General features: G+C 42.6%; 1 pseudogene; it reads right to left on the bottom strand.

The window, feature by feature from the left end:
- Window positions 1-8,722: 8,722 nt before the first annotated feature.
- LOC101638274 lies at window positions 8,723-9,414 on the bottom strand (annotated as a pseudogene).
- Between the last annotated feature and the right edge of the window lie 2,700 nt (window positions 9,415-12,114).

Here is a 12,114-nt window from a genome sequence, read left to right as displayed (position 1 = left end):
GCCCTAGAGAGCAGGGTAGAACTGCCCCTGTTGGTTTCTGAGACTGTAACTCTTTATGGGAGTAGAAATCCGGGTCTTTCTCCTGCGGAGCAGCTGATTGTTTCCAACAGCTGACTGTCGTTAGCACCCCAACGCATAACCGTATCTGAAATTGATTGAGAGCTAAAGCTACACCTTTCATAGTTCTGAGTATACAAGGAGGCTTCAAAAAGTTTCTCAAACCATTCTACTCTGCTGTGATTCCATTTCCCACAAAGTTTTGAAGCCCCTTTGTATATTCCTCTATTTAACATTCACAGCAACCCTTAAGCTGCTAGCATGGCTGTACCCATGTTCCAGGTGGTGAGATCGAGGCTGAGAGTTTGCTCATGCAGTGGAGGAGGTGGCTATGTGGCCCCAGAGAATAGGCTTTCCATGCCCACACCACAGAGCTTACCGATTGGGAAGGCAATCACTGAGTAAAACTTAAAATATTGAGAACACTGTGATGAGTTTTCAGGAAAGGGATCTGTGTGCTAAAAATAACAGTGAAACTGTAGCAGAATTATGAGGGCATTAAGAAGTTATCCACTAGAAAAGAGAGAGATTAATAAATCCAACAAGCCGTCCTTCATTAAAAAGAAAATGGAATTTCATGGAGTTCCAGAGTGGCTTTACACAAGTAGGTCAAAGAAAGGCAGCATGTCAAGACTGGAGAAGTAAGAGAAATTAGTGTGAACACACACCAATCTCAAAGGAGCTCCTTGCGGGCCTGTGGACGGCACTAAATCTGGCAGCATTATTGGGAGAATCAATCCTGATACTGCTCATGTGCTTCAGTGATTCTATCTAATTCCAGGATTATTTCTTCATTTTAGCTGTAGCTGTGTCTGTACTTGATTACATAACCCCGCACCTGGGGACTAGGATGGAGCGTGTAGAATATTTGTATCCATGTGTTTCTTTGTGCGAACATTGGGAAGAAAGAAGATGAGAACTTAAAGATGGTCTTTTATTGAACGTGGCAGCCAGAGCTGCACTGACATGACTTGTTTGCTAGGTCTGAACACATCTTTCACCTGTGGGCTTCTATGTTTTTGTGCATCTTATTTTCTAAGCCTGAAGGTGCCCCCTTGTGGCAGACAGAATCTCCTGTCAGCTTGAGTGAAGGGGCAGAGTGGAGCCTGTTAATCATGTCATAGCCAATGTTGCCTCTGTGTGGGCATGGCCTGTCCTGACTAGTCGGGGAACTCCTGTTTTCCTTCCTGGAGGTGGGACACACTCTCTCTGCTTGACATTCCTGATGACAAGCCACTTGGAGCCACGCTGATGACAGCCAGAGCTCTGGAGATGTTTCTACCGCCACTGGATCCACAAGGCTTTTCACCCACTGGCATCACTGCATGTGTTGTGTGTGTCTGAAGAGGAATTTATAGACTGGTATCAGACTTCTGGACTAGATCTGGATTGGGCCCGGATGTTTTCTTAATGTACAATTACTCTTGGATATAAATCTCTTTCTGATACACACATGTGTGTCTATGGATTTGTTTCTCTAGTCAACCCAGACTAATACACCCCTCCATAACTGATCCATTTTTGGGAATGACTATTGGACGAATGTCAATGTTGATCGAGGAGAAGGTATCATGTGAGGGCAGGAGAAGTAGCGGCAGGTGGGAGTCAGAGCTATTGGACTAAAGACCCACCTGTGCTTGAAAGCTGACGCTCTCGTTTGTAGCTAGCAACAGAACCGACAACAGAGTTTTCTCCCAGCATTGTTGGCTCAGCGGTTCCCAGCAAGACTGTCAATTCCTTTGAGAGGTGGGTGATTTGACTCGTCACCCCTCCTGACCGTAAGGACTCACAGGGAGTGCGTTACTTGAAAGAGGCTGTCTTCCAGTATCTTTTAGAATTTGTAGGTCAGTTGGGTGATTCTTATTTAGCTTTACTTCAGTGCAAGAAAAAGGTCCAAAGGCTTTTTTTCACTGGTATAAAAGCTTCTAGAGCAGCTCTTGAAGGCTCCGGTGATGGACAAATGATTAGGAGCAGGGGTAGGTTCAATTGTTTCAAAATGAGGGTGAATTTATGTCACTTTAAAGTCGGTGTAGGGCTTCTATGTTGGGCTACAGTTATATGTTCAGCAGTTTACAACCACCGACAGCTCTGCTGAAGAAAGACTGGGCTTTCTACTCCCACCAACAGTCAACAGCCTCGGAAACACACAGGGGGTAACTCTGAGTCGGCATTGACTCCATGGCCATGAGTTTTGTTTTGGTCAAAGACTGAAACTGGTAGCCACCTTACAGCACTGCCTCTGTTAGTTTCTGCGACTGTAATTCTTTATGGGGGTAGAAGACCCAGCCTTTCTTCCACAGAGAGGCTGGTGGTTTTGAACTGCTGACCTTATGATTAGCAGCCCAACACATAACCACTACACCCTTAGGAGTTCTTGTGGTTCTTCACAGCCCTACAAATAACCATTAGGCTCCTGAAAGGGCTCTATATGCCTCATATGAGGTTCTCCTTCCAAGGCTTCAGTCTGTAATCTTTCCTATTCTGGTTACTGTCACAATTTCCCAAATGGTCCAAAGTCCCATGTGTTCCTGACAGCTATGGCATTACTGGTTCGAGTCCTGCAATAAAGGACAAATGGAGGTGCTCCTAAGTCAGACAGTCATTAGCTGGGCCGATCACTGATAGGAATCCAATGAATTATCATGGGATTCAGCTAAATAACCGAAGCACCTTGTAGACTGAGTTCTTATTATCCCATGAAGTCAATAGGGAGAGTGTACAAGGTCAAACCAATTGGCAGCCTCTTCTCTAATTCTGAGGGGCTGGTAAACAGCAGCAGAGTATGCCCATGAAGGGTACAGTCAGACGGTTGGTGTAAGGTAAAGATGACAAAGATATGGTCTTCAGACGATGATCAAAACCAGAATGTGCACTTTATGCCCAGCGGTTACAAAAAACATTGAATGATATTCAAGTATAACGATCTGACCATAGGGAGCTCGGCTTCTATATGGGTGAACTGGGAACAGGAAATTGAGTTCAAAAGAGAACTATTATTCTGTAGACCCCCTCACAAAAGTTAAGCATATCTTCAGAGACTATTCTCCGAGCTTCTTAGAAAGGGCATGGTTAGTAAAGAGTAGAGATAAGACTCAAATTGTTTAACTTTAAATAAGTAGTTCTCAACCTTGGTTTGTTTAATGCCCCCAGTTACAGAAATATTTAAAAAATTAATTTCCATTGTAAATGAAGTTCAAAGATGATATAATCTACTTATATATAACCTTTAAAGAATAAGTACTAGTGCCTTACTCTGTTTTAAGGCAGAAAAGCAAGAAAGTAATGTCGGTCTGTGATCTGTACCGTCTCCATCATGTGGCTGGGCTTCTGGCCCTCTCAGTGCATATCCATGATTGATCAGTAGCACCAATATTTATTTGGACAAAAACAATCCCTCAAGTTCACAAATTGTCCTTGAAGGGCATGACCACCCCTTTGAGAGTCAGTGCTTTTAATGAGGTCGCACTTGATTTCCTCTGCCTAGCAGAAGAGTGCCCACTTCTTTTTCTGCTGCTGGCGATACCGCCCAGAGGGCCAGCGCGGCTCCTCGGAAGTGGTTTTCATATTCGGAGGTGAATTTGTGTCCTTTAAAGCACTTTGAGTAAAATTAAGGTGATGCCTAAAAGTAAAATGGGCTAAGCAAAAGGAAGATCGGACCACCTGCGAGTATATCAACTGAAAATAGCTAGAGTTGTTATAACGTGAGTGAGTTATGAAATGGCCATATAATGTATGTCTTGGATCATGTCTTTCTTCTTCCTTTTCTTTTTTTTTCATTTCACTTAAAAATATATATCGGGCTGACAACATGGGACCTGCTGAGCATAATAAAGCATCGTTGAAAGTAGAGAAAACAGAAATTATGTGGCACGCAGCACTGACTCTGAAGTCTTCCTGTCAGAAGCTCACATTTGAATATCAGCAGGTGGCTTGGGGGGTTACGAGTTGGGCTGCAACCCCAAGGTCAGCGGTCCAAACGCACCAGCTGCTCTGCTGGAAACAGGTGAGGCTTGTTGCTCCTGCAAAGATGAACAGCCTTGAAAACCCACGTGGGGGGAGGGGCGGCGGTGGCCGGGAGGAGTTCTAACGTAAGGCCACCATGGAGTCAGAACTCACTTGATGGCAGTGAGTTTAGTTTCTTCTTCTTCTTTAAAAAATATCTTTAACTTCAAATTTATAGACTATCTGGGGATCAGAGGACCAAGTTAAATGACAAGAGGATGCAGTGAGCCAACTAAAGCATGTGATAAATTCTACTTAAAAATGTACCATCGGATTTTAATTATAACTAAAAATGGCACACAAAAGCAGACTTGAGACATCAATAAAATGCAATGTGGACGTTGGTGTGTGCTACCCAGTCGATGCTGACTCATAGGGGCCCCGTGGAATAGAGTAGACCTGCTCACAGGATTTCCGTGGCTTCGGTCTTCACGGGCCCTTCCTCTCACAGAGCAGGTGGTTGGTTCAGAAAGCAGGTGAGTCTATGGTCGAGAGCTTAATCATCCTGCCTTCAGAGATTCTGTGTGGAACTATTGGATCCCAAACCAGACAAGTACATTGTAAAAAGCCATTCTTGAGACAATTAGGAAGATTTAAATGCAGACTTGCTGTTAGATTGTATTCAGTAGTTATTATTGCTCTTCTATGCTAGTAGACTTGTGTTCAATTAAGAAAATGATCACATCTGCCAGTGATAGACTTTTCAATTTTTACAAGCAAAATGATACAGTAATTGAGACTTATTTTAATATGCAAAGCAAATTTTTCCAACTCTGATGAATTCTCCAACAACAAAGGAACTATTGTTCAAAATTAGATAAGCTGCGTGTGCTACAACCATTACCCTGCAATAAACTCAAAAAACAAGAAAAACAACAACAACAAAAATTAGAAGTATCAGAAAGCAATCCGGTCAGCCCAAAGTTGACATTCCAAGATCCCATAGAGAAGAGAGCATCATGGAGCTCAGCCTGATTTTTCATGCAGGATTTTCCCTTGAGGCATTTAGTGGCTTTTCAATCATTCTGGACAAGAGGCTAAGAAACCAAGAAGAAAGCTTAGCAGAAGGCAGTGGCTAAGCAGAGCTTCAGGCGATTGCACGGCACTGTGGAGACTAAAATTGAAATGCAGGCTAACCAGCTAAAAGTTGTGAGGACATTTCCAGAAGAGGGAAAGATTAGAAAAGTAAGCATGGTCGACTAAGCCACTTTTTCACTTGAGGGATACGCTGGCAACGATTAGGCTTGGAGGGGAAAAAATCCTCAAGCAAATAATTAAACTACAAGGCTGTGGAGGCAGCAGGGGCTTTAGAAGTCTTGCAGTACTAGAGAGGCAAAATGGAGTGGAGGGCCTGCCAAGGAGGAAGAGCATGCTTACACACCGCACACTTGCAGTTGGGAGCATGAACGCAGGAGGGACTATGCCCTCAACAAAAGTATATACGAGAAATCGGCCTTGACTTTTAAAATCCAACAGCCCCAATACCAGAAGGTATTCTTTTTGTCATAAACTAGGAAGAAGAAGAAAATATCATCTCATGTGGGAGAAATATAACCATATGTTGCAGAGCTCAATCTATAATTGGATTCAAAGGATATTTCTTTACTTTTTTTAGAAATTGACAAGCTAATCCTAAGACTTGTAGGAGCAAGCCAGAGAACCAAAATAGAAGTTATCTTCTTTAGTTTCCAAAAGCATTTTAAAATTTGTATGGCTTTGGGCTTATATTATTCTGATTGAAATTTACTCCTAGGATTTTCTATACTTCATGTGTCACTGTTGTATGGTGTCCCGCCCCCCACGTCATTTCCAGGGCTATGAAATTATTAATGTAATTTTTAAAAGCTGTCGATATTTTGTCTAAATATTGTGTCTAGTCACCTTTTTACTTTCTTATTAGTTTTAAGTGCTTCATACTAAAGTATCTTGGAGATTTAAGCCATGTAATTGGGCCATCTGCGAAAGCACACAATATAATTAATTAATACAATCCATCACAAAGAGTGACTGAAAAAGAAAAATTATATGATCCGAGTAATTGATGCAGGAAAAGTATTTGACAAACTGTACATCCACAGTCAGAAGAGATTCTGGAAATTATTCTGGAACAGAGAGGAGTTAAAGAAAATGGAAGACACGACAAAAAGCAACAAAAAGCTGAACAGAACATTTCCAAAGAAAGACAGCTCAAGAAGACAAAGTATGACAGTAAAATGTGCCTGCAGTTAGAGAGCCAAGAGGACAGAACACAAGCAGTGTATTTCACTGAAGAGAATGAAGAAAAAATTCAAACCTTGAGTTTATTTATAATATTGAAGGATTCTATGAGCAAAATATTGAATGGTATAGAAAGGATCAAAAGAAGATAGAAGGACTATATAGTCACTCTTGCCCTAAAGAAGGAGCCCCTGGGGGCATAGTGGTTACAAGTGGGGCTGCTAACTTTAAGTTAAGCAGTTCAAAACCACCTCATGCTCTGTGGGAGAAATGCAGGGTTTTCTACTCCAGGAAAGAGTTACAGTCTCAAAGGGGCTGTTCTACCAAGTGCTATAAGGTCGCTGAGAGTCACAATCAACTCAAAGGCAGTGAGCAAACTCCAGGTTTTGGTTTGGTACCCAAAAGAACTGGTTGACATTCAACCATTTCAAGAGGGGGCATGTGATCAAGAACCAATGGCAGTGAAGAAAGAAGTTGAAGCTATACAGAAGGCATTACTGAAACACAAAGCTCCAGCAATTGATGCAATCGCAATGGAAATGTTTCACAAACTGATGCAATATTGGAAGCACTCACTTGTAACAAGAAATTTGGAAGATAGTTGTCTGGCCAACTGAATAGAAGGAATCTGTGTTTGTGCCCCTTCAGAAGAAACATGGCCAAACGTAATGTGGAAATTACTATAGAATAGCATTAATATCATGTGATCCGTAGGCTTTATGTCACTTAGATTGGGCCAGGATTCTCCCACGATGTAACATAATGTAACCATCTCCAAGGATCCTCTGTGAGCAGCTAACCAGGAGTGGGAAGAACAGTCGACTGCTAGTCACTTAATCTGGTCACCGCCTTGATACAATTGAAAGGAAATGCCATCAGGGGTTCAGCCTACTTTTATGTAGCTTGACATTGGGGAAGTTAGATCACTTTTTTTTTTCCTTGCTATAAAAATGCTTTTAATTTGTATAAAGTACAAAGAAAAAGTATATTGAGGAAGACTGTAAAATGGCCAGAGCCTAAGAAATCATACGTGCATATATATATAGAGATCTATATACTTGAACATGCAGATAGATAAACATTCAGAAGAGAAACTTGATTTCCTTCACAACATTTGTGTTTCTCCAAATTCTGAAGAGTAAATAGTAGCTTAGAGTCACCACCCTCTGGGTTTCAGCAAGAGGTCATGGGCAGGGAGGGCCCCTCGGAGCCACTTCCTATTGCTTCCCTGGTGAGAGTTCCCAGGAGGTTCAGTGACTTCAGGAGCTGCTCCACAGGGCTCCCATTGTTCCAAACTCAAAATGCTGAGACACAATGGGCTCTACTCAGAAGGCGAGCACAGGGCTAGGGAATGGGCCCTTGGTGTACTGTCAACTTTTTGTTGGGATATCAAAATTTCATACACACTGACACTGACTTACATTAAAACATGTTAATAATGAAACAAACAAAACAGTGTAACGAAATAAAAACCTGAATGAGCACTAAGTTGAGAGGACTGGTCTCATCCTCAGCTCTAAGCTGACGTTAAACAAGTCATTTGTTCTTTGTGAGCGTCAGTTTCCTTGTCTGTACAGGGAAAAATGATTTCTAAGGTCCCTTAGAACTCTATAAAGTTTTTTAGAACACACATGTGTTCTATTGACGTTGTGACACTATTCAGTACCAGGAGTAAAGCTGTCAGCAGAAGCGAACCTTTAGTTGACATCTTTTCATTTGCTATCAGCCCTTGCCAACAAGCAGCCTAATAAGTTCAGGAAGAGAAACACCATTTTCTTTTCTCTCTTAAACAGACAAATCATAATGAACAAGGACCCGTGAATCTGGGGAGAGATCTACCTCGGTCCTTGGCTCCACGCAAGAAAGAATTTGTGATCCAAGTGAGTGTTATGGGAGTTAGAAGAAGTTTCAGGTTTTCACAGGCACCCGCAGGGCCCCTCACCCATGCAGCCTGCCTAGAAGCTGCTCAGAAAGTCACGCGTCGCTCCGGACTCCTGCCTTTTTCAATTATTCCGCGGGGAGGCATGGTGGACGACCCTGGTCGACCCCATTGGCTGAATTGAATTCACCTGACCTACGTGGGCCAATCCAGGTTCAGCACCCACCCAGATGTACCTCCCCTTCCTGGCCGGAAACCTGAACCTCTGAGCATGCGCAATGTACCACTCCTTCATGGGCCGGTAGCTCAGACCTCTGGGCATGTGTAATGGGTGCCCCAGTCCCCAAGCTAAACTACCTAACACATCCTTCCATACCAACAAGTGCAGGGTCACTCACAAAGGTAGCCTTACACAAAACATAGCGATGAAGGGCATCAACAGAAGCCACCGGTACATTTTTATGTCACGTCTTCATAAGTTATTATTGTAGCTCAAGAATCTCTTGCTTCCTTTGCAAAAGACTTAATGTCCTCAAAAGAAAAATGTCATTCCCAAGAATGTGATCATTAGCTCAAGATTCCACACCACATCAATTTTTTTGGTTTTTCAACCTCAAAACTCGCCCAAGCAAGGACTTTGTCTCCAGAGCAAGGTCTGAAGAGACTTTCTTCCTCAAACTGGCTGAGGACAGCGCCTCATTTACTGACAAGAAGGCTTCGTCATCGCAGTTAGCTTCTCTGCAAGTTTCCTGAGAGCTGTTAGCATCTCCACTTTCAGTTGCGTGAACAGGTCCCTTTCCAGTTTCCCCACCATGAGATCTCGACCCATCTCTGCTAAACTTGTCCAAAGCCGGCCTGGTTGTTGCACTGCCAACAACCCGATGACCTCTGGGTTGTTTTAAAGGCCTGGCTGGTAGCTGCCTGATAGCCGGCTGCATTCCACTTAGTTCATCTACCAACGTCGTATGTCCAGACATGATTTTCTTCAATGACTCGTTCAATTCACTCAGCTGCTCCCGGGTTTCCTTTTTGGTTTCTCCATATTCCTCTGGACCAAGTTCCTCTCTGCATTCCTCTAGATCTCGTAACTGCTGCCTTAGCCGATCCAACTGTGCTTCTAAGTTCTGCTTTAATTTGCTTGTCTCGATCTTTCCTCTGGAAGCCAGCTTAAATCTCAGGGTCCGAATCCTGCGGATGCACGCAGGAGAAGCCGTTAGATCGCTTCTTGCTGGCCTGAATCCTGCAGCTGTCACATCCATCTCTGGTTCTGGAGCCAAGGGCTTTCTGTGTTGTCTGCTGACCCTGGGAGTTGCAATGGCCTTCCAGATTGTCTGCCAACCCAGAGAACCGTCAGAGCCCGCGGAGCTTGGAGTCATTCAACTCTGCCGGCCACAGGCCTGATTTGCTGACATCCACCCACCTATGCTTTTCCTGCTTCCTGATCTGTCAGTCCAGACAGCTACATAGTTCAGGAAGAACCAACAGCTTGACATCTGACCCATGGACTTGAACCAGATTGAATTTACCTGCTCCTATAAATATGTAAGCCATTTTCTGTGCTAGAAATGTTTCTTTTTACATACTTATATAAGCCTCACTGATTTTATTTCCCTGGAGAACCCTGCCTAACATATATGATATTGACAGGGAGGTACCCGGAATTGACACTGGTTTCAGAAGAGAATGTGTTTATCATTGTTGATGTCAGATAGATCTTGACTGAAAGCAGTGAATACTAGAGAGATGTTTACTTCTTTTTTGACTAGGTGGGTCATAAAGACTATCGGTACCACAGAGAAGAATGGGAGTTCCAGGACATTTAATTGGGCTCATGTGGAACCTGTGCATAGACAAAGAGGCAATTGTTTATGCAGAATAAGGGAATACAGCATAGTTTAAAATCAGAAAAAGTTTGTGATCAGCCTTGATCTTTGCCTGATGCTTATTTAATCTGTCTGCGGAGCAAATCATCTGAGAAGGTGGGCTATATGCAGAAGAATAAATCATGGTTTGACATAGGCTCACCAACCACCTGCTATATGCAGACCACACGACCCTTCTTGCTGAAAGCAAAGAGGACTTAAAACCGTTTCTGGTAAAGATCAAAGGCTACACCTTTCAGTATGGACTCAGTTCAGTCAAAAGTGAAAAAATTATCACGATTAATGGAGGAAAGATTGTAGTGCCATGGGCTTCCTTTTATTTGGATCCAGTCAACACTCAGGCAAGCAGTAGTTAAAGTGAAATAAGGTATTCCATTAGGCAAATCCGCTGCACACAACCTGTTTAAGTTGCAAAGGAACAAAGACATAACTTTGAGGACTAAGGTGCAACGGACTCAAGCCTTTGTATTTTTAACTGCTTTATAAAACGGCAACATGTGGAGGAATGGATGCATTGGATTTCTGGGATTGGCACAGACTAGTGAGCACACTAAGGACTGCCCAAGGAACAAGGAAATCGGGTGTGGGACGTAGTACACACAGAATTCTCCTTAGAAGCAAGGATGGTGAGATTTCTGGTAATATGCTTTGGACACGTTATCAGCGAAGACCAATCCTGGAAAAGGGCATCATGCTTCATTAAACAGACTCACCAAAAAAAGATGAAGACTCTCATGGAGGGGGATTGCTACAGGGGCTCTAACAATGGGCTCTGACATAGAAGTACTTTTGAGGATGTCGCAGGCCCGGGCACTGTTTCAGTTTGCTGTACATGGGGCCCGGGCACTGTTTCAGTTTGCTGTACATGGGGCCCGGGCACTGTTTCAGTTTGCTGTACATGGGGCCATTATAAATCTGGGACAACTTTATGCCATATGACAACTAATGCATGACTTCCAAAAATCAAAGTTCTGATCTTGCTGATATTAAACATTTTTAGGGGAAAAATATGTATGAAATAGTGTTTGTTGCGCATCTATTTGGAAATATAAAATGTCTTTCACTAAATTCTCATTCTGACAAAAATTCCTCTCATTTACAAAAAGTTATTACTGCTCTTTCATTTATTCCTTTTAAGTGTTCTGTGTTCTTTATTCAATTCTTATCTTTGTGGTTGAGGTTTGGAGCTAAACGGCCTGCTGTGTCCGATGGCTTTCATTGTAGTGGGGAAGGCACAAGTGCCGGCAAACCTCTCTCTTTGACTTACTTTTACAAAGACCACGGTAAGTTTAGGATTTCCTAATGGGCAAAGTACTTCAATTCCTAGAGGGACTTTCCTGTGGTATTTCATTGAAAGGTTTGTGACATGAATAGCTAAATATCACAAGCATAGTTCCATCAATTTTTTATACCTATGAACAGAAAATAAACATTACTGTGTACACTTAAAATATGCTCTTGCACTGATGGATGTTGAAAAAAGAGGAATGTAAATTTGGGTTGTTCACACGGGACATGGAGGGTGCTGTCCAGCTGGCCACCTTGGTGAAAACCTTGATTACAAATGCCATTTTAATAAGCATGTCACTGAAGTTAACAAAGAATTAGATCGGTTCCACCGAACCGGTGCAAACCAGCTGAATCCCACCACTGTGTTCTACTTTTCACGATGATCCCAGGACTTTGTTTTAGGAAGCAGGTTATGTAGCCCCTTGATTTCCCATTTACCAAATGTTTATACAAATTGTTTCATGACGTTGTTTATAAATTCCACAATGTGTCCGCATTCTCACTGTTTCTGTTCTCTTTGTTCTCTTTCCAGTGTTTGAGCTTCCCTTCTCCGCCTTGCTCCTCGTTTTGACTTTTGTGTTAATGTCGATCATCTGGTTTCATACAGTTGATTGTCCAAGGAACATGTTATTCCCAACTGATATTATTTGCCTTATCAACCAATATATTATTTGGCTGAAAGTTGACCCGAAGGAATAGCTTCGATTTCAAATATAAAGGATGTCTTAGGATGATAGAGTTGGGATTTCTTTCATCTCTATTAGTCCTATAGGTGTGGCCCGTTTT

The sequence above is a fragment of the Echinops telfairi genome, unplaced genomic scaffold, assembly GCF_000313985.2.
Source record: "Echinops telfairi isolate 266 unplaced genomic scaffold, ASM31398v2 ScPeMD7_7467;HRSCAF=8505_1, whole genome shotgun sequence".
Taxonomy (NCBI): Eukaryota; Metazoa; Chordata; class Mammalia; order Afrosoricida; family Tenrecidae; genus Echinops; species Echinops telfairi.
Note: the sequence above shows the minus strand (reverse complement) of the source record. Positions and strands in the feature narration are given on the sequence as shown.